The sequence below is a fragment of the Equus przewalskii genome, chromosome 19, assembly GCF_037783145.1.
Source record: "Equus przewalskii isolate Varuska chromosome 19, EquPr2, whole genome shotgun sequence".
NCBI lineage: Eukaryota > Metazoa > Chordata > Mammalia > Perissodactyla > Equidae > Equus > Equus przewalskii.
In genome coordinates this window covers 11,362,981-11,389,782 of record NC_091849.1, presented here as the reverse complement: position 1 = coordinate 11,389,782, position 26,802 = coordinate 11,362,981, and the positions used below count along the sequence as shown (strand labels likewise).

Sequence of the window (26,802 nt, the reverse complement as noted above, 5' to 3'; positions counted from 1 at the left end):
TCAAATTTTATTGGGTGAGAATTTGGCCCAGAGTTTACACTTTAATGTATGATTCTGTATGTTGAAATGTCACCTGACTTTATTTGTGACCTTCACATAAAGCAAATGTTGTGATTTACAAAACCACGTCCATCTGAAGTTCAGGAATGGCTCTCCTCCTTGTCCCCTCTGCAAACCAATCTTCCATGCGTTTGCTGGCCTTGAACTCATTTTACTCTTTTGACAAATCTATATTGTGTTTAACTCAGAGTTTTTCATTTCGGTTTTCTGGGCTATGTGGATGGAAATGCTTTTCTCTAAGAACCTTATCCTGGGATAACAATTGGAGCCAAATTGGAAATGTGGATGGTATCCAGGTTCCAGAATAGTCATAGTTCCCCATTCCAACCACACGTAAATTCCGAAACTTGCTTCCAGGAGAGAATCTGGGAAGTGAACAAAGTCTGTGTTTTCCTTCTTCTACTCTCAGAAGGGCAGGTTGTGTGTTTCCACCTCAAGGCAGGGAGGGAATCAAGACCCATATGCTCTTGATTGCACAACCTGTGAGGGGAAAAAAGGGCAAACATTTACCTAGGCCAAAAGAATTTTGCCACAAATCTGTCACCAATATAGCTGCCAGAATTTTTCAAGGTGCAGAAAAAGTAAATCTTTAAAGCAAAGCCTCTTTGGCACTTTCTTCTTGGAAGTTTCTCGTTAATTTCCTCTTGTGCTTCCCTGGCCATCTGCGAGCTGGAGCTTAAGCACCATCGGCTCCAAGCAAATAACACTGGAGCCAGAAGGCTACAAGACAAAGGGTCTCATTAAACCACAGACGTTTGCTGGTCTGGGCACATGTTCGGCACCCAATTTCCACGTTAGGGAATAGTCCAGAATACTTAAGTCTTTTGATTTGTCTATTTCTTTAAAAGAAATGTTTCAAAGTCAGATAAAGTCGAGGAATTTGGGAGGTAGTTAGGGTGGAAGTTTCTTCCAAAGAGATCAGATCCAAATTTGACATCCTCAGGGTAAGACAGGAATCTCACACATCACAGTCATGGCTGTGTGCTGGTCTGCAAGCTTCACCCTGCGCCAGTGGGGTCTTTCACCCTCTAGACTTTGTCTGTTTGGGGATGTTACTGGAGCGAGAATAAGGGGAAGCAGAGAAAATGAAGTAAAAATGCGGTATAAGTTGTCAACGACTATGTATACCATATATCCCAGATTTTCCGTGACCTGTGTTCATATACTTTCTCTGGTGATTCCCATAAAGGTAGTCACACTTGACAGGAAGGGTGTCTCTATTTTTAAGTAAGAAAATTAAGATTATAGACTAGGTATACTTTATAAAAGGCAGGATACAACTTAACTTCTCCTTGAGGACAATGACTGGGACACATTTATCCATGTATTTCTAATACCTTAGATGGCACGGCAAACACAAAGAGCTCCAGATATGTTGAATGATGGAAAAACAAATAAGCTGACGAAAATCAAGATAAATACAGGAGGATAACAGTTATTTTATTGTTTTGTTGTTTTACTTCTATTATTGATTTTTACCGTAAACTAAGAATCTGAAAATCGAAGCTCGAATCCTGGCTCTGAAAAACACCCTTGAGAAAGTTATTAAAACTCCAAAGACTCAGTTTTCCCAACTATAAAATGGAGATAATAGCTTCCTTTGTTTAGTTTATGTTACAGAGCTGTTACATAAACCGAGACACAGACTGTGAAAAGGCTAGGGAAACTGAAAAGATCCACACAAATGTGAATTTTTATCGTTCTCGTTGTTTCCACTGATCCTCACTGCTCCAGCGCTCTGTGTTGCTCAGCCAGCTCAAATCTTGCCAAAAAGAAAACTGCAAGTAGCCACAAAAATCTCAAGCCACATCTGAGCTTACTTTTCAAATTGGCTTAGTTTTTATAGTAATTAAAAAATAACTCATAACTTTTCATGCTTTGTCCCCACAGTAAGCCAACCAGGGCACACTCAAATTTTGGAAATTATAGAGCACCAACCCCAGGGAGAATTCTTTAGCAACACACACACACACATGTATGCACACATAATACCGCATATGCTTCAACACTGAGAATACTTGATGGTGGGTGTGAAGAAGACACACTCTCAGAAAAACTGAGAAATAGTTTGTCTTCTGTGACTAGCAAACTGTACCTTCTTCCTCTTTAATATTGTTTCTACCCCCAGATGCCCAGGCTCCTCAAGTCATTTAGGACCCACCATGCATGTTCCTAAGCTTCTACCACTCCTGTTAAGTCAGTTAATGTGAGTGCATTTGCTCAGTGCCCACAGCTGGGGTGCCAGTGACTAGGGTGAGAAATCACCATCTTCATCTCCATCTGTCCAATCTTCCTCATGGTTTGAATATTTACTGTGTGGATGTACATTCTTCATCTTCTTTAATCTTGTCAACAACCCTATGAAATAAATATTATTGACCCCGTTTTACAGATGGGCAAATTGAGACTTAGAATGACTCAGTAATTCACTCAAAGGCACACAACTTTTAAGCAGCAGTGTCTGGATTAGAAACCAATTCCACCTGGTTCTAAAGTCCATGTTTTTAACCACCTCACTCTACTGCCTTCTTGAGTGTTTCTATCACAGGCACTTTGGGGTGTGCTGGGGTAGAGATTCTCGAGGAGGAAGAGGTCTTTGGAGAGCTCTTCAGTGTACATCCTCTGCTCTGTTTATTACTATTAATCCACCAATGTGTATTTTTAAACTCTTCGCTATGCATGGCTGACTATGCTATGCCTGGAGGAACATAAAGAACTCAATATTTCTATAATGTAAGTGACTAATAGTGATTTAATTCCCTTTTATTGGGTTATCTATATTTTAAAAGATAAGCTGTATGGTATAAGCCAAATGAATGAGTTCCTAATGGTACAATTTCTGACACTGAGGCAAGCAGATAGAGAAGAGTTTGTTTCTATGGGCTTTTTTGTGTTTATTTGTTTGCTTCTTTGTTTTAAAGGACAATTACTGCTCTCCTAATACCATAACATTTAGGCAACCATCTAATTTGATCTCTCATAAGGTTCGATCTTATTGGCATCACTCTCAATGTCCTTACCCTAGATGTAAAAGTGGCTAGTTAATATTTGGTCAGTCAATCTTAAAATAATATCTACCTCTGTTATTCAGAGAATCAGAAATTATGCTGATTATTCCTAAAGGTCTGACTCATTTTCCTAACTCCAGGGAGGGTGAGAGAATATGTTTCAGCCACTCACGTCTCTGTATTATTTTTGTAGGGGGTCTTTTTTTTCTTGTTTTTGCTTCAAATAAGAACATACAACACAATTCCATCACATAAGCAGTCAATTTTGCTAATAATAATGCATGCCTAGAGCTCTAAGATTAAATTACATGCACATAAAATTATTCATGGTGGCACCCCTTGGTCATGGTAGTTTTCGGGGACAGGACTAAAACTCATCTTCAAAGTCCACCCTGTGACATTGAGTTTTGTAGGGTCCTGCTGTTTTCAAGGATATGATCAGATGCTTAATTTACAGGAATCTGAAAAATGATTTGCCTTTTAAAAACTTGGAATTTGCCACTTTTGCCCCTATTCCAGGCTGGCCTTTGGAGATGAAAGGTCTTTAAGCTTAGGTTAACTGGAAAATGGTTCTGAGTGACTGGGTTGCAGGTAGAGTGCCCTCCAGGAACACCTTCGCTTGCACAAACGACACTCCCAGCAAGACAATCAGAGCAAAGGCGATGGGAGGCATCCTCCCACTGCCAGAGGGTCTTATTTTGTAAGCCTTCTCAGCTTGCCTGGGGTCACTGGGTGACAGAGGAAGGGACACTCTGCTTGATGTAGCACAAAGGCCAAGCATGTTTCCCTCCTGAACTAGAAGCCATGTCCGGCTCCTTCATGTGAACTGCCCAGAGCTGGGTCATGTTTCCAGGTCCCCCTCAATCTTCCACAAAGAGACCCCCGGACCCCTAAGAAAAACACCAGCAGCACCAAGTGCCAACAGAGAGAAATGAGGTGTGCATTTTCTGGTTTCACGTTGCGGCTTCTCCAGCTCCTCTTACCACAGAAATAACATCTGCAATGCCAGAAACCTCTGAAGCAATAAGCAACCCTTCCCCCAGACGGTCACCAACTCTGCCTTGCTTCGAGGCACAATCAGCTCTGAAAAGTTTATGACTTTGTGGCCTCCAACCTGAATGGGCATTGCCCCTTCGGAGAGCTTAATGACCTCACGCAGCTTCACATTCACTCTAGGAGGAACGTGTGGGCACAGTCACCAATGGAGTGTCACAACTTGCATGGCTTCAGGTCATTCAGAACCTGTCACCTTTAGTCCAGATTCCAGATGGCAAACTGGCTTCCAAAGCAGGTCAAATAACAAAAACCCTTTTTCAGACCAATAACTGAGTGGCCTGAAACTAAATGTAAAGCATGCATTGAAACCCACAAAACCACTTCCTTTCAAATTCTTGATAGCAAACACATTAGATCAGTAAGCAGTAATTGAGGCGTGCTGTAAGCAAAATTCAGAGAAGAGCATTCACACCTTCTACAGCAGAGCCCATCTGAGGTGCTGGGGCCCAGCTCTCACATTGTTCTCCTGCGAGAAAGATGCTGATGTGCAAGCAGTGGTGGGCTGGCAAAGCCCCTGAGCCTCCCTCAGAGGATCCCATAGCTTAATGTTCCGAGTCCTGTAAAAATGTGGTTACACCGGGAAATCGACTGCTGTGTATGCTGCAGGGTGCTGCGAGGAAATTGGAGTTTGTCTGTGTTCACCTTGGACTTCGCTATCAGATGATTCATTTAGAAAAAGGTCCATCGTTGTGGCCTATGAAGGTGCAACCAGTTACATAGCTGAAAAGTAGCCTCTTCCGTCTGGCCTTTGCCTCTTTGAGGACATATGTGCCAACTCTGTGGAAAGTTACCATTTGCGATTATTATCAGTTATTTATATCTTGGTGTGAATGAAGGCTGAGAGTTAGCTTTAAAAGCAACAGATAGACATAAGGACACTTGTCCGTGAGCAAGAGAATAATCACTAAAACAGGACACAAGGAGTACAAAAGACAACCTTTTTATTGTACTCATTTAACACACACACACACACAGCATCCACGTTGTGCCTGGCGCTCTGCTGGGCTACTGGGAAGGCAGAGATGAAAAGCTTCGGTTCTCACCCTGTTGAGAGTTTTGCCTGACACTGGCTCTTCTGTTGGAATGGAGTTTGACTTTGCAAATCTCTTAGTGCTTCCAGGCAGAACTCAGGAGCAAGACGACCCAAGAAAGAACAAATTAGAATAAAAGGGGAGGAGTAAGAACAGCATAGAGAGTGGGGACATTGACAGAAAGCAGCAAAGTTCAGAAAAATGATCTGTTTGGGGGGCTATGGAGACAGAGCCAGACTAGGATTCCAGAGCCCCGAGGGCTGGTTCCAGGGTGGTCTCCACGGAACTGTGGGCCCTCAGGAGGCCTCCTCCCAGCTCCAGGTCCTCAGTTTCCCCTCGGATAAATGAGGAAGGTAGAGTTCACCAGCAGTTCTCAACCAGGGGTGATTCTGCTCCTTCAGGAGATGTTTGCCAATGTCTAGAGACATTTTTGGTGGTCAAAACTGGGGTCGGGGGGGGGTGGGGATGCGGGTACTGGCATCTAATGCTGCCTAACATCCTACAATGCACAGGAAAGCCCCACAACAAAGAGTTACCAGCCCAGAATGTCAATTGTGCCAAAGTTGAAAATCTCTGGGCTGCACCATTTGAAGGGTCTATTAACCTCTAATAAGATCCATGTGGCCAATCGCCCCCACAAAACTGGGAGTTGGATGGCCATACTTGGCATTTTTCCAAGGGCCTGAGAGCCAACATGAGCCATTATATGTATAAATTTTGCCCTGTTTCCTGGCATTCATGAGCATGTGTCCAACACACTCAGAGACTGACCAGTGCTACTCAAAGGGAGGTTTGGCTGGCAGTCAAGTCAGAAGGTGCATGAAAATTGACCAGTTAGTAAATATGCCATCCACGTGGGAGTGGCTCTGAGTTTGTACAGTGTCACCTGAATCTATTCAAACTCATTGATACTAAAAGGCTACTGAAAGGGCTCTTTTGAATTCACAGAGTTTGTAACAAGCATATAATATAAGAATTAAATATCAAAGAATACTACAAGCAAGATGCCACCTACACTTCTTGGTCATTGGTGAAAAGAGCCAATAAGAGCAGAGGTGGCCCTGTGGCTGGAGAGTGGGCTGGAGAGATTCCAAGAATTATAGAACCATCCTGCCCTCTTGCCACAGTATACCTGTCAGGAAAAGAAAAATGCTAGTGCCCTGGAGGTCTGGACAGGAATACTCCCACTTGAGTAGTTGGGGTGTGACCTTGTGAGGTATTTGGCATAGAAAAGGTGGTTCTGAAGAGCCAAGGCCAGTGTCTTGTGAGTCTGCTGCAATCCGCTACCCCTCTGAGGCCTGAAATATCCCCTCAGGACAGTGGAACTGCCAGTCTTCAGTTATGACAGACAGCGCCCCACCACCCTCTAGCAACAACTGCTCATAGTGACTTGTGAAGTTCTTCTCACTTTGCTGGGCCATCAAGACCCAGATGCTCTTGTGGGCATGCTGCTTGGAGGTCTAGTGGTGCTATTCCCAGATCTTCTGAAAATGTAGCAAAAAAATCAACAGGAAGGATGGAGACCACAGCTTTCCCTCATCTCCTGCCCAAATTACTGGAGCAGGCTCTAACTGGTCTCCTCACAGCTATCGGTTTCCCCTCCAATCCCTTCTCAGCAGTGCAGCCAGACTTATTCTTTCGCACCCAAAGTAAATTGTGTTACACTCTTTCTTAAATACATACAATGGCTTCATAGTGCTCTGGGGATTAAGATAGAATTCCTTGACAGATCCCAAAAGGCCTTGCCTGGATCCACCTGCTACCTGCCTCTCAAGCGTAATATCCCACCATGAAACACACTGACTTTCTTTCAGTTCTTTGAATGCCTTCTGCTTCCTTCTGCCACAGGGCATTTGCACATATTGTTTCATCTGCCTTATATCCTCTTCCTCCCAGGCCCTCACCACTCATTGTCACCCGGTTAATTCTATTCTCCCTTCGCAGCTCAACTCAATCACAGCCTTCCTCACAAAGGCCTTATCCAACAGCCCTCACTAGGTCATTCTTCATATACTCCTTCTCCTGGCATGGTGAAGCTTCTTCATAGCTCCTCACACAATAGCAACTTTACATTAACGGATGCATTGCTGTTCAATAAATATCTACTGAACAAACAAATGAAAGAATCAGTCCCTCCTGGGGTGGAATAGAGACTCTGACCACACATTTCTATGTCTCTCTCTTTGGTGGTTCCATCCTCTCAGCATGGGAAGCTGTTGGCTTCTCCCTGCCCGTCAAGAATTTCCCTTCCCTGCCAAGCCCAGTTCACCCGCTCTTTCCTCTGTGAACTCCTCTCTCATCTCCCACTGCTCACAGAATTTATTCATCCCTGGCTGTGATCCTGCAGCACTTTATTTGTATCTTTTCACACGTTGCCCTGAATCAGCATCCGTCATAGACATCTTAGTCTTCCCTTTCGGACTCCAAACTCCTTGAGAAAAGAGACCCAGCCTAGCATGCTATTCTATAAAGTTGTATGTGCATAATAAATATTTGTTAAACTGAAATGCCACTCATTAAAGCTCTGGGGATAGGAATAATCTCAAGTAGCAACTCTAAGATGACACTGATAGTGGCATTCCACCCACTCAGCTTTCAAGAGGGGATGGAGAATGGGGATGGGAAGATGCACTCTCTCTGTGCGGAGAGAGAAGGTAGGTCTGTTGTGAGCATCTTCTACTTAAAAAGAAATTACTATCATCTTCGTGGCTCAATGGGATTTCTGCTCTTGTTCCCCGTGGCTGCCACGGCGGGAACCCTATTTCTCTGTGTGTAAGGGTGTCAGGTTTAGCAAATAAAAATACAAGACTCCCAGGTAAATTTGAATTTCAGATAAACAACAAATATTTTCTTCTATAAATATGTCTCAAATATTTCATGGGACATACTTATACTAAACAATTATTCATAGTTTATCTGAAATTCAAATGTAACTGGTCATCCTGCATTTTATCTAACAAGCTTAACCATATGCTTTTGAAGATGCCATGATATTAACTGATGGTTCCAAATGACTATCCACAATGAAATGAATTGCAGTACAAAAGATCAGAAGAATGTAATTCTTTCCCAATGTTTACTTGTTTGTCTATATGGCTCTCATGTCACTGTGTGAATCATCATTGTCATAAAGGGCGGGTCCTGGATCTATTTTTTCTCTGTATATAATCCTTAGGGTGATGTCACATTCACGTACACACTGAAGGCATACCTGTGTTGCCACCTATTATGTCCAGGAAGAAGGAATGGACTTTGGTGATAGTTTTTATAATGTTCCCATAGAGCATTTCGAGTTAAAGCCCAAAGTAATACCATAATTTCCCATACATAAAATTTTACATTGAAAAAATAGAGAAATGGAAACCAATTTTAAACATTTTAAGTAAGTTAACCTGAAAGTGCAGGATTTAACTCACAATCAAATGCGAGCTTGTCCCAGGGTATGGGGTTGTGCAGGGAGAGCAAAAAGAGTATATTCTCCAGCAATTTTCCTGGAGCCCTGCGCCTTTTCAAGGAGAAGGACATAAAAGTGAAGAATGAGCCATACACCCTGATCAAATTTTCCTTCAGAAATACAGCTGCTTCGGCACCCCGCCTCCCTGCAACCTCCATGGAGGAGGCGAGATTCCGACGACTGGGGCGGCTGTGTTTGATTTCATTATTTCTTTTCCTCCCTTACCATCCTGGAAGGTGAGGTTTTTTAAAAATTATTGACAAGAATGAACACTCAGTTTGATTTGACAAGTGTTTGTGAGTTAAGCAGCCGTACACGTGTGAATGTGGTAAAACGTAATAGGATGTTGCCTCGTTGAGGAATTAAATGGGAACCCATTAGGACTAATATCGATGCATTTTCTTTTAACCATAACCTGACCCTTGTCTGGAGGCTCTTGAAAGAATATGTCCTGGCTTCCTTGGGACTCGGCTGTTTGCAAGAATCTTAGATCATCAAGACAAACTTAAACATTCTCGTGTCCCTCTGTTTCCCCAGAAGATAATGTTTTGTTCCTAGGCGACCATCAGTTAACATTAAAAACATCTAGCTCAAGCCCAATTTTCCAAAAGAATGATTTCTGTGTTGAAAGTGGGGGAGGAGGGAGACTACATTCCCATCATCTCTATCTCTTTCTGTCTAATTTTTATTTCCTTTTTTTTTTAAGGATATGTTGACCCTAGGATACAAAACCAACTTACACACAAAAACAAATCAGATATTTGGGAAACGAGCTTTTTCTGGGAAAATAGAATTACACCAGGCTAGGAATTAGTTTCTCTCCAATACCCATCATTTATGACTTTGTATATTAAGATGGTAATGCTTCACATGTGCCGAAGCTCTGCCTAATTAACCAGTGTAAGTGACATGGAACTAAGATGTCTATTTTCCAGCCGCTCCTTTCTGAGCTCTGTAGCGTTTCTTTGACTACAGAAGGGGATGCTTCCAGGAGGCCTGGGAAAAGGTCAACCCTAACTTCTACGGTCTTTAACACCAGTTTGCAATGAATCATGTTTTAGTGTGTATCTGTGATTGTGTGTGTGTTGGGGGGTGGTCGGTAGGGTGTGCCTTGTGCGTGTGTTAATTTGTTTTACTCTCTTTAAAGGGAGGGAAAGGCTCACTCAGATGCACGGAGAATTATATTAGCACAGGTTTTGCTCAGGTATTCCAAACAGGAGAGAGAAATGAGTGACCACATGGCAAGGACACGAGAGGTGCTTCGCTATTTCAATAGGAACCCTACTGCTCCTTCACTTGATTGGCACCTCTTAGAGCCTCCAAAACCCTTTTTCGACATTTGTGTTCATCTATATTCTCAGCTGCCAGGGGGCTGGAAATTTCATAACATGCTCAGACTGGTAGAAAATGAGAATGCCAGTTGTCTCCAGCGAGGCTTCCCTCTACTGCCACTACTGGGAGTCCCCGGACAGACCTGAGATGAAGGTGGAACAGAGGTCGTACTGCCACTCCGGGGAGAGAAGCTTAGGCCCTAATTCACCGGGGAAGGCACAGTAAAATCTGTGATTGACAGGAATCAAATTAACACCACCTCAAACCACAGGGCAGAGCAGAAGCACTGCGGTGGGGAGAGGCATTGGTGGGAAATGAAAGCAGGAGGTGAGGGGAGAATTTACCCCTTACCCCTCCCCCCTAACACACATGCATATATGCACAAACAAACGTGTGCACATGTGCACACGTGCACACACACAGACCCATGCTGAGGCAGGAAGCAGCACAGGGCCCACAGTAAACATACCACTGGAATTGAGCCACAGAAAAGTTAGTCAAAGACTCTTGGGGCAACTGGAGTACGAGGGGTCATTTCTTTGTAGAAACAGCCAACGAAGGATCATATTCTTCCGTTAAACCATGCCAGGTCCCAGTTTGCTTTGTTTTCCCTTGTACCACTGTTCCTAAGACTCGGAGGGGTTAAGTGCCTGACTCTGAGGGTTGAAATGCCCATGGGTACCTGGAAACGAACCTGGCAAGTGAGAGGGAACTGGGTTTGAATCGAGTCAGGGCTGAGCTTCTCTGCTGCCTGGGCAGACCACCTCTGCGGAAAATGAGCAGCCCCCACTTTCTCACCTCTGGAACTGGGGTCCTGATATGGGCCCCCCCACATAGAGGGGAGAGAGAACCATGAGAGCTGAAGGTGCTTCTGGATGTAGCTCCTCCACAAGGAAGGTTGTTATTTTCTTTCACAGTACCGATTTGAGCTCCTCACTGAACTGCCCTGGGCTCCAGCATCCTCGTCTGTTTAATACTAAACCCTCTGAAATGTCCCCATCACAGATTCCCGTTAACAGAGGGTGAGAGACCAAGAAAGGTGATTTAAACAAAACAACAATCAAAACCAAAAAAAGCACCTTTATTGGCCCCTAAAACCTTTATCTTCCCTGAAATGTTAGAATGGGGTTGACTGTATTAGTTCAGTTTGAATTAATTTTTCCATGTTGAAACAATTAAGACTGAGAGATGGAAATAATAGCCAACTAATTTTTATAGGGCTTGGCTTTTTTATACAATTGCATTTATTCTTTTCATTGTAGGTTATATTCCTTTAAAACCCAAATTAAACACTTAACACATAAGCCATCATCTCCTAAATCTCCATATAGCAGCAAAATTCTCCAGACATTTGCACAGATGGAAGAGCCAGGTACGGTACCTAGAGAAGTTAAAATATGGCATACTGCGAGCTGACCCCGTGGCCGAGCGGTTAAGTTCGCGCGCTCCGCTGCAGGTGGCCCAGTGTTTCGTTGGTTCGAATCCTGGGTGCGGACATGACACTGCTCATCCAAACCACGCTGAGGCAGCGTCCCACATGCCACAACTAGAAGGACCCACAACGAAGAATATACAACTATGTACCGGAGGCGCTTTGGGGAGAAAAAGGGAAAAAAATAAAATCTTTAAAAAAAAAAAAATATGGCATACTGACTCAAAGTTAAAGATTAGAGTTAAAGGCATCAAGGAGTTTGCAGCTATGTGGTTTTATTCCCCAATCCAGGAAGAGGTACAATTTTAACATTGCTAACCAATAGGTTCAGCCTGGGACCTTGTTAGATAGATTTGCAAATGAGAACTTCGAAACATGATGGGACAGCAGAGTTCAAAGGAGCCTCAACGCTCAGAGGAATCAGGGCTGGGGGCTGTGCCCACTTTTGAAATCTCAGAGCTGAAGTCATAATGCATTCCCCAACACACTTATCCCAAGGGAACAACTACTGTCACACTCACAAAGTGTCTCTGGACTCAGCTAACAGGTCTCTCTGGGGACCTGGGGAGGAGCGATTCCTGCTGGGAGAATGTCAGCATGCTGGGGAGGGGGCACCCGAGGATGCTGTGGTCATAGGACTGGCAGAAAAACCTCTTGAGTAGATTCAGAATGTGATTCTGGGCACTTAGCAGCCTCTCTCCTCCCCAGTGTGTTAAGGACATCCCGGGATGTTTTCCCTTAGCATTTAGGACTGGAAGCCACTCTGAGAAGGAAAGCGATGGAGGGTGACATGTGGGGATTCCAGCAAGGCTAGCATACAATTGTCTCATTTTCATGGGGCATCAAATTTAATTTAGCTTTGGCCGCTCTGCTTGTCATGGGTCTCTAACTCTCATCCAGAGCCAACATGTCACAAAAGTTTATGACTTTACACCGTCTTTGACCTCCAAGGATAATGGCCAGTTGGAAGAAAGACCAGCAGGGGCTCCTTCTTCTCCTAGTCCCAGTTTTTCCCTCCCTGTCTCTCTCTGAAACACAAGCCGGTTGGATGTTTGGCTATGCTTCGTCCACACCCATTGATTTGTACATCTCTTTACACGGAGTGAGGGAAGTGGGAGGGCTCATGACCCACTTTGGAACATAGAAGGTCACAGCCCAGGGACCTCTGCGGGTTGGAGAAAGCTGGGAAGGACCTGGTCCTGGCTAGAGCCTCTGGGAGCCCCTTCACCATGAGCTCTGCACTCACCACATTGTGCACCAGGAGGGCAGACCCAGCGGCAGGAGCTGGGAGAGAGCTCATGCCAGCAGACAGAAGCATAACCTCTGGGCAGAGGGCCGGAAATACAATATATTACCTAGTGACCCAGTGTGACCATCTGCCATGAGCTGAGGGCTCTCCTGACAGGCGGACAAAGCCTGACGTATGTATGTTCAGAGAATAGTTATCAAGCACCTACTATACCTATTTACACAGAAGTTACTTTTGGCTGACACTAATTGTCTTCCTCTAATACCCATTCTCCTCTTTCTTAGTCATGAAGTGACCACCCAGAGTAAAGACTACATTTCCCAGCTTCCTTTGCAGCTAGTTATGGCCATGTGACCAAGGTCTGGCTAATGGGATGTGAGCAGAGGGTCCAGGTTCACCTTCCAGGGAGGAGGCACATTTTTTTCACCTCCTTTTTTCTTCCTGCTGGCTGGAATGCAGATTTGATGGCTAGAATCTGAGCAGCCTTGGACCTTGTGTTGAGGATGGCAAGGCATGTGATAGGAGGGACCTGAGGCTCTGCAGACTTCTTGAAGCCCTCAACCAGCCCTGGACTGCTCTCCTCCAGACTTCTAATAAGGAGAAGAAAATTGACTTCTACCTTGTAGAAGCCTGTCCTTCTAGGGTTTTCCTCAGTCAAACCTAACTCTATAAGATTCAGTAAGTGTTTGTTAAGAGACTGACTGACCTATTGCATGATTAAATAGAAAAAATGAGTGAATGAAGTTCTAGGTGTGAGGGACTTCATGCTAAGTCCTACTCAGTAATGAGGTAGTAAACAGGACAGACATGATTGGGGCCCTCACGCATCTATAACCTCAACCTCGTAAGAAAGCTTGACTTTGAACAAAATATAGCAAGTGTGATGAAATTTATGAGAAGGGTGGTGTGCAATGGTGACATGTAACCGGGAGCTCCAACACGAAATGCAGAGGAATATTTCAGATGAATCCTGAACACTGAGCAAGAGTCAGGAGGTGAAGCGCTGTTGGCCCTAAAGGGAGAGGCAGCATGCTGCACTTGAAGCATTGGAAGAAGGCCAATGGCTGCAGCCCTGTGTTCAAGAAGAGTCACAAGGGAGAAAAGCAAAGAGGCAGGCAGAGGCCCGATCATGCAGGGTCTTCTAAGCCTTCGATGCTCCAAGCGTGGTCTATGGAGCAGCGGCTCCTTCTTCTGCAAGAGCATGCTGGAAATGCAGGCTCTCAGGCCCCACCCAGACAATGGAAGCAGAGCTGCATTTTAACAGGGTCCCCAGGACATTGGTGTGCATGGGCACATTGAGAACCACTGTTAGAGGCCACATTAGGGATCTGTGTTTTGTTTTATTTCATTTTGTTACTTTCTCTTGAGAAAATTGGGATGTGACCCTTTAAGCGTAAAAGTAGCATAATCAGATTTGCCTTTTTAGAAATTCTTTCTGGCCTCAGTGGAGACAACGCATTGGAGGCCTAAGTGGATGCACAGAGACTCAGGGAAGCTGTTGAATAATAAAGGGAGCGATGACAGTGGCCTGAGCTGTATGGCTGGGGACAGAGAGTACAGAGGGATGTGGATTGTTTGAAAGATACAAGAGAAGCACAACCAAGAGGATGAGTGACTGACTGTGAGCTGGGTAAGGCAGATGCCAGCTCCTGGCTTGCTGTGATAGCTGGATGCAGAGCTATTCTTTTGGGAGCTCTGGAGGATGACTGAGACCTCAGAGCTGGGGGGTCATAATCTTAGGTGACCATAAACAGCCCAGAGAAGATGTACAGTAGCAAGGAGATTTATTTTAAGGAATTGGCTCATGTGTTTGTGGAGGGTTGGCAAGGCCAAAATCTGATGGAGGGGGCCAGCATCCTGGAGACTTAGGAAAGAGTTACAGTTGCAGTTCAAGTTCAAGTTCAAAGGCAATCTGCTGATGAACCAGGAAGAGCTGATGTTGCAGTTGAAGTCCAAAGGCAGTCTTTAGAATTCTTTATTGCTCCAGAAAGATTAACCTTCTGTTCTACTCAGGCCTTCAACTGATTGGATGAGGCCCACCTATAAATGGAGAACAATCTGGACTTTATTCAAAGTCCACCAATTTAAATGTGATTCTCATCCAACACCCTCACAGAAACACCCAGAATAACATTTGACCAAACACCTGGTTAGGGTGGCCCAGCCAAGTTGACATCTAAAATTAACCATCACAGAGATGAAAACTGGGGAGTCATTGACATGTAGATAAGAGACTGCGAAAGCAGTGCAAGTGGGTTGCCTTGCCTGGGGAGAGAAAGCAAAGGAAGAAGGGCAGAGCCCTGAGGAGTATCTTTATTTAATGATCAGGTGGAGGAGACAGCAGGTAGCTGCCCAAAGAGATGGCAAAGACACTTGGCCAAGTCCTCAGGGACCAGCTCATCGGGGAGAGCCATGTGCAGGTAGCGGGGCCAGGCACAGGCAAGGTGGGGTTTCTGTCTCCCATTGAGTGAGTTAGCAGAGCTGGTGTAACTCTAGCATTCAGCAGGCTTAGTGCCATCAGAGAGTTGACCTCAAGCGCCTGGACAAGCTGGCCTTGGGGACACAATAGGCCACAGGCTCCAATCTGTTTCATGGAGGCTACAAGAGACCAGGAACCTGAGCATCCTACCAGAACAACTGAGGCCCTTTCCTGTCCAGACGGGGAAGATGTTTGTATAACACCTGTCCTTGCTTTCTGGCTCTTTTCCATAGAACAGCAATTTCCTCATCAGGGTTCAGCAATCTAGAGAACCACAGTGTTCAAAGGCAATAACAAGTGTATTAAGAGCATGAGATTTGAAGCCAGACAAGCCTTGGGTAAACCCTTGCTGTGTGATCCTGGGCAAGGTATTTACCTCTCTGAACATCAGGTTCCTGGTCTATAGTGTAGGATTCTTAACTCCTACCTGATTGGCTCTTACGGAGATAATGCCCTCAGCTGTATCTGGTGCACAATCAGACCTCTACATGGTAAATACAGAGAGAAGAATCTCCCTGTTGCTGAAGACCTTATTTCTCCTCTCTCCAAAGCCTTCCTTCCCCAGCCCTCCCCAACTCACCAACACGCCCCCGAAGTTGGCTTCTTCTTTCTATATTAATTACCATGTTTTGGTTGTTACTACTCCACATTCCCTCACAAGCATTAAATGTATACGTGTGGTCATACAACCGAAGCAATCCTTTTAAATGCATACAAAAATTTTAATGGCCAATCTCATGTGTGTGTCAGCCTTTGGAATTGTGCTGGAAACAAAATGCACGAAATCAGTTATAACTTGCTATTGCCAGACAGAAATTAAATTGGCGGCTGTGGTTGCCAGGGGTTTGAGGGCAAGGAAGAGGGGAGGAGGAATGAGGGGGGGGTGACTGCTGATGGGCAGGGGGCTTCTTTTTGGGATAATGGAAACGTTCTGGAATTAGTAATGATGGTGGATATACTAAAATATGCTATGTGAATATACTAAAAACTGCTGAATAATGCACTTTAAAATGGTGCATTGTATGCATGTAAATAGTTTGTCAATGAAAACAAATTGCTACTGCCTGGGTCAAGTAGGACTACTTCCAAAGGCAGCTGTTATGCAAACATGAGGCGTCGCCACCAAACAAGGCGCAGTCAGGAATTCACATGGATATATAATGACGCCATGACGCCAATGTTAGGCCAGTAGGAGTGGACTGTGAGCCTAGCACGAATGCAGGAAGGGGCTCACCAGTAGAGGCTGGAGGAGGTTTCAAGGAGAAGGTGAGACTGAGCTGAGGATGGGGGAGGAACGGATGAACTTGAACAGGTGGAGTAAGACACATTCCAAAGAAGAATCAGGAAGGAGTGAGAGATCTTGGTGTTCACTTTACTTGGCTGAAATTTTTAATTTCATTTCTTACCACAGTGTTTTCAAGGGGAGATGGGTGGACTTGAGAGGGCAGAGGAGTTACAAGAACAAGTGTTGGCCGGGCAGGGAAGAGCCATTTAGAGAGTTTCTTGAGAATCAGGCCTTGTCTTGATGTGAGGCAACGCAGGACCTAGTCATCTGAGGCGTAGGAGCCATGCTGGACAGTCATCGTCATTCATTCTGAGGCATTTGAACACCTGTGTCCTATGTCATCTAACTCCATGTAAAGACAGCCTGTTGGAAAGAAAACGTTTCCACCAGCCGGGCCTTTGCAATTTTTCATTTACAAGAGTTGCCTGAACTGTTTGAGGGAAGTGAGGTTTCTTTGTTTTAAAGAAATATAATGCTGCAAGGCGGAGGGGGAATTCCTACACAGCCATCTTATTTTATGTGGGTGTGAAGTGAAAAACCAAGCGAAGCCTTTTTTTTTTTTTTTTTGTTGAGCTGAGCAAAGCCAGAGTGAAGCGGGAAGAAAATGAACACGCACACGGGCTTTAAACACCACTTGGAAAATTCAGGGCGGGCTTCATTGGCTAACCCACAGCATGTCGGGAGGCTTCAGTGAAAAGATTGCCCCGAGGTCTTGATTTTTCTGTAAGATGCCGTGGGGTAGTCTCCACACTGCCGTGCCAAGTAGGCTGGTGGAGCCCAGAGCCCAGAGCCCAGAAGGCCACCTAGAGGTGTTTCATCCCTGGCACCTAAACCCTAGGACCTGGGATGTTGGCCTCTTCCGTGGACGCAGCTGTCAGTGAGTGAGCATGTCAGGGAGGGTGGCCGATGTGAGAGCAGCCCAGCATCTCCCTCCACCTGAGGCAGGCTGTGCGGCTGCCCTGCTGGTGGGCGCCCGGGCCCTGAGCCCCCGACACACACGGCACTGATGTCCATCTTCTTATGTTCCATTTTACTGGAATATTTTGTGGGCTCCCTCTTTGAGGTGACGTCAGTCTGGATCTATGGCATCTTTTATCCTTTGGTATTAACATTATTATTTTGTTAGCAGCGTAGCATAGTATGACCACTCTTTAAATACCACCCCCGCCACCCCCAAAGTAACTTGTCTGCTCTGAAAAGAAGTGGTTTGGCATAAAGGGAAAGTTTTTAAACATCCCTTTTCCAGATGGACCGCTCTGTTAAATTTATATACGTATACAAGAAAAGCTACACCATGTGGAATGCTCCTAAGTGAATATTATTGTTTACTAGACTTCTTATTCTTTCTTATGGCATTTTATAACAAAATATCAGCAAGCTCATAAAGAGGGCTTTTTTTAAGGTCCGTAATCTTTCTAACCATAACAAAAGGGCGGTAAATATATTGTACAAGAGCGCGATGGAAAAATGTGCTAAAATATTTCCATAAATCAAATGTAGTACTTTGGCATTGACTCTAAAGCATTAAATTTAGTAAATTAGAACCAGATGATTTTAAAATAGAAACTTACATAACTTGATGGTGTGATTTTTTTTTCTCTATGCAAGTTTATCTTCATGAAGTCCCCTTGGCTGCTACCGTAATAGGTATTTAAGAAGCGAGCACAGCGTCTGGGTATTATTCGTCTTTGTAGCTCCCGCGGTGCCTAGCATTCTGTAGGCAATTAGTCAGTATTGGTGGACAGGTGAATGAAATCTCAGCAGTGATTAACAACGACAAGTTAATTGGCAAGGAAATGTAATATAAATATTTATACGGATCTACAGGTAGACAAAACACCGCTACCCCACGCTTAATAGTAAAAATATGTCTTCCTTTGTCTTTCATTGATAAATCTGTGCATCTAAATCAATGGATTTGAAATAACAGGGTAGATCTGCTTCTCATTTGGGTCCTCATTCACCCAACTCCAATCACCCTGGAATTTTCCAAAGACATAGTCTCCATCCTGTTTGTGCCATGTTAAGAGCCACAGAAAAAGTGCCTTTCTGTCATTTCTCCCTCTCTCCTCACACACAATTTCACAATGTAGCTGGTACCTTAAGAACAAGCTAGGAATTCAATGCAACACATAGACTGAGAAGATCCTAAATGTGGTACCACAGGCAGCATAACTGAATAAGTTATAGTCTTTGCCCTCCAGGAGAATACTTCCTGGCAAAGGGTTAGTCAGGACACTGTAGTTATAAGAGAAAGAAGCTCAACTCCAGCTAGGCTAGGCAGAAAAATGTGTTTATTGCCTTATGAATTGGTTTATCTAAGAGTAGGCTTCAAGTATGGTTGGATTCAGAGGCACACACAACAGGATCAGAGTTCTCTTCCTTCCTCCACTTCAATATCTTTGCTCCTTTTTGCATCTGGACTCATTCTTGCTATAGACAATTCTACAGGAATTGTAGGAATGGAGGAAAAGATGTTCACTGCCAAGGATACATTAACCACTTATGGTCCAAAGAAAGACAGTCCTCTGTCTCCCAACCTTCATTTACAAAATCTCAAAGAAGATCTCAGATTGACTCTCTCTGAGTCACATGTCAATTTCTTGGGCCAATCACTGTGGACAATGAAATACATTCCATGACCTACCAGGCCTGAGTGGTGGTTGGGGACCTCCATTAGTGGGTATTTATGCTGTAAATATTGAGGGTAGAGAATTGACATGGATGACTGGAAGTGGGAAGTAGGAAGGAAAAAGAAACAAAACATCAATCTGAACTTTTGACTCTAGGCACCCAGGACAATGGTGGCATCATAAATGGAAATAGAATAGTTAGAATTGGATACTGTTTCAATGGGAAGTTCATATGTGTATTAGCCAGAGTTCTCCAGAGAAACAGAACCAATAGGCCAATAGGATGTGTGTGTGTGTGTGTCTGTCTGTGTGTGTGCACAGAGAGAGAGAGATTTATTTTAAGGAATTGGCTCACATGATTGTGGAGGCTGGCGAGTCCAAAATCTGCAAGGCAGGCTGGCAGGCTCGAGATCCAGGGAAGAGCTGATGTTGCAGCTCAAGTCCAAAGGCCATCTGGAGCAGAATTCCCTCTCCCTAAGGGGACATCAATCTTTTTACTCTTACGGTCTTCAACTAATTAGCTGAGGCCCACCCGCATGATGGAGGGGAAACTGCTTTACTCAGAGTCTACTGATTTAAACTTATTCGCATCTAAAAAATACCTTCACAGCAAAGTCTAGACCGGTATTTGACCAAATATCTGGGTACTGTGGCCTAGCCAAACTGACACCTAGAAGTAACCATCACACTACGTGAATACGAGGAGTTTATGAGAAGCCTCTGAAGTATTTGGGCGAAGTAGGAAAGGAGAGTTTGGAACTCAGACCACAGGTCAGGAGATGTGATTGTCATCAGCGTAGAAATGAGAGTAGAAGTCATTGGAGAGGATAAGAGAGATAAAGGAGAAAACACAGAAGAAAAAAAGCTGAGGATGGATCCTTGGGGAAAGGCTGCCTGAAAAGAAGACCGAAATATTGGTGAGAGAAGCAGAAGAGTTCTGCTGTGGAAGCCAAGGGAGGAGACCGTGTCAAGACAGGCGGCAGTGGAAAACGTCAGGAACTAGGGGATGCAGAGGACCCAGGAGGGCCCCCAGCTTGGGCAGAGGAGGGCAAGGGGGCCAAGCAGTGCTCCTCAAAGTATGGTCTGCGGATCTGACCAGGCCACTCACGGGACATGCCCACGGGGAGAGCAAAAGTGAGAGGGAATGCTTCACAACTCCGGCAGCAATCAGACAAGAGTCATTTTATATTGGTTGAATTCACTAATAATAACAGCAAACCAGCCTTGTATTTTGTAAGTCTTTTTTATTTCATTTTTCTACTATTGTATTTTTAAGTATTTTACAATACTACTGGTTCATGGTGGATTAGGAGTGGAAAACACTGGTACTTTACAGTGAAGAGCAGGAGAAGCGCTGGCCTGGGTGGTGGTGGAGGGAGTGGCTGGCAGAGGTGAGGAGCACCGAACGGGAGGCCAGGACTGGGACAGCTCCCTCTCTGGTCACGGCAAGAGAAAGAGAGAGAGCGCTTGGTTTGATGCTGGGGGAGGGAAAGGTGGCAAAGTGCTGGTCTGAAGAACTAGAGAGTGTATCAGTGGTCTGAGCTCATTCCTCCACAATCATAAAGTATAAAAATCTAGAGTTCTTTCCTAACTCATTGGGCAGCAAAATCTGACCTGGATTGACCTGAGGTAGTCATATTGCTCATTTACCACACTTGCTATGAATCTTCGTACATCTTACTGCCAAAATATGATAGGGTTTGCGTACAGGATGCCGGCCCAGGTCCCGCTGGGAGTTTTGTGATGCATGTGTGATATAGGCACTAAATCTGTTCCTAAAATCCGAAATATTCTGCATTCCACGACTCACCTGGCCTCCAGGTTTCTGAACAAGGCACTGTGGGTCTGCATTTAGGATGAGGAAGACCTGAACACATGTGTAGAGAGCAGGATGTGCAAGATCAGGGGTGCGAAGGACGGAGGCAGAGCTGGGGAGCTGAGTCTCAGAGTGGGCTTGAGAGGGGAGAACCAGAAGCACAGAGCTGTCTGGGTAAGAAGGAAAGATTTTTTTTCCTGGTGACTAGAACTGCACAGGAGACGGCTTTTGAAGATACAGAGTCATTTTGGGATGGCAAAATCAAAGCTGTGGAACACGTGGCCTCTCTTTGGGGTGGGCGGGGAGGGCATAAGCCTTCCTTCTCCCAACTCTCCACGCTTCCAAAGACCAGAAGCTCCAAAGGCTGGTTAGACATGAGTCATGAGAACCACAGGCACTGAAGTTCGAGAAAACCCTTGCAACACCCCCTTGTCTACACCCTCTCATGTGAAATCACAGGCTGCCAGGACTTAAGCAAATTAAGACAACTTATACTTAACATCTGTAAACCTCAGTGGTGTGAGTGAGTGAGCCTTGGAGTCTCGTGCATGCTCATTAGCAGGGCCCCCCTTCAGCTTTTTTTGTAAAGAGAGCAGCTCTTTATTTCTCGGCTTTGGTGGGCAGAAAGGAACACGCTGTCCACACTCCACACGGCCAGGCAAGGGTGGACACCGGTTTCTCCACCCCCGCCCAGTCTCCGGCCCACTCGGGAAAGGCATTCCTCTAGCAGACAAAATAAAAAGATTGCTGATAGCTGGAGCACTTTGCTTGCTAAAATGAACCAAACTCTTCAAAAGCTTGGACTCAACAGTGCCGGGTGCACTGTGTCCCCACATCACATTCCTCTCATCCTGCCCTCCTCGTCTCCCACACCGGGCCCTGCATAACTCGGATTCCTTTGACTCGCTCATCAGCGCCAGCTGGCGGCCGCCTGGGCTGGCCAGACAGGCCGGATGCCCTGGGACGGGGCCTGCGGGACCCTCGCTGGCCTCAGCAGCCCGGAGCATCGAGGGACAGGAGGCAGGCTTTCTTGGAGGATCAGGTCAGCCTGCCTCTTTTAGGGCCCCAGGGAGGAAATGCATTTCCAAACCCTGAAGAAATGGTTTACCCTGTGCCTGCAGGAAAGTGGTTATTTCCTGGTTAAAACACCCACCCCGGGCTCCCCATTCTTTCCTACCGCCCCTCCTCCCCCCGCCTCTACCCCAGAGTTATGCTGGATGCCGGATGTGGAAGGTGTCTTTTAGCAGCCGGTTTGTCTGGAGAATGGTAAAGCTCAGGGGTAGATTGGAAACAGAACATCCAGCCCCATCCAGGAATTTGGGAGTAAGCTCCTCTGTTTACTCCACCTAGACAGTAGCAAAAACCGGAGAGTGAGAGGGAATTGCAAAGTTCTAGCATAACATGTCATGTTATCATATCGTATCACATATAGTACAGTGAGAACATATATGCGAGGAGGGGTCAGGAAGACTTCAAATTTGAGAATATGAAGGAAGAACAAAAGTTAGCCAGAAGGAACCGGGGTGCCTTTGTCCCATCTTAGTTAATATGTACCATGTAGCAATATTATTGCACTGGGCAGTGCCTTCAGAAAGAGCAGAAGGCCATCCCCCATCCAGCCGTGGAATTCCTGTTTATTTGGTCTTGGCAGATCACCTTGACCTTTGTAAAAATCCACAGTCTAAAGTTTTTACCAGCAGAAGAAATTTCCATGGCAGTTTCTTATAACAAATTGTTTATTTGGACGAAGTGAAGCATGCAATAACAGAACCCTTCAGGGCGGAGAACACAGGGGAGGGCCTTTGCCAGGCAGTCGGCACAATTTTACTATTAAACTCTTTTTGTTCCACTGAACTTCATTCCTTTGCCCAGCTGGATACATATAAATAGTAGAAATGTAAACCTTTGCACATTTAATGGAGATAAATAAATCTAAATCTAATTTTTCTCATAATTTCGCCCCTAAATTAACTCTCCCCTATCCTTCATATCAAGAAAACACGAAACACTGAAGTGGAGCCTCACAATTGCTTGTCATATTTCACTAGAGTTGAATTTACTTAACATGTAATTTAATCTATTTTTTTAGTTCTTTGGGGGGAAAAGGTAGTAATCAACTATTCCAAAGTTACAATGACACTATTATATATGTATATATATATATATATATAAAACATTAAAAACTTCATAACTGCACAGCTTTTCAAAAATCAAGTCAAAGCATTGCCCACAATCACCCCAGTTACAGGGGTCTATCTAAGTTTTTAGTAGCACGTCAGTGACACGGTATCACATACATTCTTTCATGATTAGTCAAAAATTGAGAGGGGCCTAAGACACTCCGTTTTAGGCCTTCACCTTTGGGAAAATTAAAAGGCACCTCAAAGAGGGTGAGATGGAAGGCAGAAGGCAGTGGGACATGGGGTGGGGGAAGGAGGGTGGAGATTTTTAAAAGACAGTAACAATGACACACTCATAAATGTGGCTGAGTGAAAAGGGGTAGTGAGACCTTGTAAAGTGCTCACAGTGTGGTAATCCACTGTCACGCAGTGACGCAGTGACGAGAGATGGAGAGGAATCATTTCTAATCTCCTTTGTTTACAGCCCCACCCCACCCCAGGTGGCTGGTCATTGAGTGAGAATGAGAAATAAGTCAGGGAGGGACAAAATCAGAAGTAATTTGGGAATCATGAGTCAATGACCCTTTTTAGTAAACACCACCCTGCATCTGCAGAAATATATATTTTAAAACAATGCCTTTAACAACTCTTTCAGAAAGCAGAGTTTATTCCCAGGACACTGCTGTTAAAAGGGAGGAGGGGAGGTTGGGACTGCCTGGCCTTCACGAGGTCTCTCATGCCAAAATATTAGTGGAGAGAAAGTGAATGGAAGCTCCATCCCACAACACATGAAGTAAACACTAGAGACACTTCCTGGAGCTTCTCTCTAATAATAGACTTTCATTCATTCCAAGGGCTTGACCAGCTCAACACATAAAAGAGGGCTATTGCCTAGAGCGAGAGGTATTCTTTCCCCGGCCTGCTAAAATGTGACTTGTTTTTTCCATGTTGACATCAGCAAAGGCTGGGTACATGGACAAGATATGGGGCTTTGAGAAGACATAAGACGAGCCTGAGTTACCCGAATAGGTGCAGAAGGGGATAACACTGAAGAAAAGACAGGATCCCCGTCTATAAGTGGCTTAAAATCTCATTGTAGAGAAGCAGCTCTTACAGGTAAAACAGTGCAAGGCAATAACTGAGCACTAATTACATGCTCCACACACAAAACTGTATGCAGCATCACATGAGGATTTCTGAATGTCTCGACCCCAAGGCCTCACACCAGGCCTACTGAAGCCAACTTAAAGGGGCTGAGCCCCAGCATTGCTAATTGCTTTTTAAGGGAGGTCAGATTTGGGAAGCACTGGCCTGGGTGATGAGAGACACAGAGGGTGGGTGGGAGGAGGTCAACAATGGAAAGATTTTCTAGAAAAGCTTCCATGAGGGAGATGGGGTGCAGACTGGGGGGAAGATAGGATTTAGGGAAGCAGAGTGATGAAAGGAGGGCAGTGAAGGCAAGAGGGACTGCACACATCCAGGCTTGAAAGTATGAGTGAGCAGGGGTGCATGTGTTTGTATGCACACTATTAGCCCTAGTCACAACTTGAGAACAATACCTGCTCCTTGGTTAGGCTTAGCCTCATAGGGTAGAGATGCTACCTCATTGAAGTGACAAATAATGATGCGGAAGACAACCAGAGGAAGCCTGGAGGCAGTATAGCACAATGGTTAGGGGCATACAGACTCAGCAGTGGAAAGCCTGGGTTCACATAGCAGACCTGCCACCCACCTGCCTGTAACTCTGTGCCAGTTGTAACTCTCCGAGTCTTGGTGCTGTTACGTGTAAAATTAGAATATTACACCCTATCTCGTAGGGTTGTTGTATTAGATGAATATGAAACGCAGTAAGGCTTGTGAATATCTAGCACACAGCCTGGCGCCTGGGAGGGTTGCAGCCAAGGCGAAGGGGCGGGGTCATTGGAGGAGATTGACAGACATGCATCTCAATGGCTCATCTTTGTTTGGGGAGGTTTCTGGAGACTTGTAGAACTGAAAAGTTGCTGCCTCAGATTGTTTTTTGAAATAACTTTGGTATATGTAGATTTTTTTAAAAACATATCAAACTAGAAATGGTAAAGCATGGCCCTAGAATGGGTATTTCTAGCCTGTTTCTCTGTGGATGTGGAGGATCTGTACTTTAGCCTGAACTCAGGGTTAGATGCACCTTGCGCTGTTCTAGAGCATGGATTGGCAAGCTTTTTCTGTGGAGGGCCGGATAATACATTTTTTCAGTTTGGCTCTCCTTACCTCCTCTGTTGCAACCACTCAAGTCTGCCACTGCAGCTCAAAAGACCACTTGTAAATGAGGTGTGCCTGTGTTCCAATAAAGCTTTATTTATAGACATTGAAATTGGAATTTCATATACTTTTCACATCTCGTGAAATATTATTCTCCTTTTGATTTTTCTCCACCATTTAAAAATGTAAAAGTTATTCTTAGTTCGTAAGGTGTGTAAAAAGAGGCATCCCACAAGCCTTAGTTTTTGGGCTGACCTCCACTGAAGAGCCACAACTGGCGATAGGCCTTGACTTGGTTGTGAAAGGTGCTGATACTTCTAATAAGTGCAAACCGCATGCTGCCCTCAATCACAAGTTTTCCGCATTCCCTTCCTGGGCATCCGGCAGAACTTGAAGATAACACATGTTCTTTGAAGTTACATTTATCCTCCTATTCATTCGGTAAGCATTTAAGTACCTACGAGGGATAAGCCAGCAGGAGACAGAGTGGAACAAGATACCACCCCGTCCCTCTGGAGCTCACCTTGAAGCTGGGGAAACAGACATCAAAAACTCCTTATGATACAATGTGGAAGAGCCTGATAATACTGCTGTGTTCCAAGGACAATGGAGGCATAGTAAAGAGAGGGAGGAATTAGTTCTGAGAGGGCGAGGTGGGCAGGGTAGGGGCTGTTGACAAGGAAGCACAAAAGAGCTAGTGTTGGGGTTCTGCTTGACGGCAGCAGAGTGAAGAGAGGACGTTCTGGGCAGAGGGCCCCGGCTGTGCGAGCGTGTCTTGGATTCGGTGAGTCCTCCACTGTGGCGTGAGCGTGGGGGGTGGGGAGTGGGGTGGGGGGATGGTGGGAGATAAGGCCAGAAAGGGAGAGTGGATTCAGATTATAGTCCCATGCCCGTGTGTGCGAATTTTGTTTTTTAAGGCATTGAAGCGTCCCCAGAGGTTTTTAAACATAGCAGTAATGTGGTGGGCTCTGTATCTACTCTAGAAATTAAACAGGTAGCGATGTGAAATATAGGGTAGAGCAGCGAGAGATTTCAGGCAGGGAAACTAAAAAGAATGACCAGAATAAATCAGACAAGAGACACAGGGGCCTGACCTAAAGCACTGATTGTTGTTCTCGTCCAGCCTGGTGGGCCCTGGGCAGGACAGTCACCCTCAGAGCAGCACCTTTGTCCTCTCTGTGAGGGGCTGGACTAGATGCTTCCGGAGGTCGCTTCCTACCCTCACATGATCTGACTTTGCCCTTCTCTCATCGAGAACAGCCACGTTGGTTCCTTCCAAGTTATGGACAGAAGAATCTTTTCCCTCTAGCATCCTCTTGATGTTTTGCTGTATCCATGCCAGTGCCCAGTGTCAGCTGGAAAATCATTTGAACAGCATCCGATGCCATTTCCCTTGCTCCTGCCTGCAGGAGCATCTGGGGAGACAGAGCCCTTGGCAGACAAGCAGGCAGGTGGCAAGGCTGATGGGCCGAGAGTACTGGAGAGCACAGGTTTGGGTCCAAGCCCCAGTGTCCTGGCCAATTTTAGGAGGCCACCCATGGGAGTACTAGGGTGGCTCCATAAATCCATCAATGGTGTTTATGTAGCAGAGTTTAAGCAGTAATTT

At 45.1% G+C, this 26,802-nt stretch overlaps 1 protein-coding gene across 2 annotated transcripts in view; it reads left to right on the top strand.

Annotated features, from left to right (window-relative positions):
• NEDD9 (neural precursor cell expressed, developmentally down-regulated 9) overlaps positions 1-26,802 on the top strand; it is a 179,854-nt gene that overhangs the window by 103,014 nt on the left and 50,038 nt on the right. Inside the window, exon 1 of one of the 2 annotated variants that reach the window (XM_070584062.1) lies at positions 25,648-25,980. The exons of the other annotated variant lie outside the window; for it this stretch is intronic. The gene's annotated coding sequence lies outside the window, so the exon portion shown is untranslated. Of the gene's footprint in view, positions 1-25,647; positions 25,981-26,802 lie in introns of those variants that run through there. 2 annotated transcript variants of the gene reach the window in all.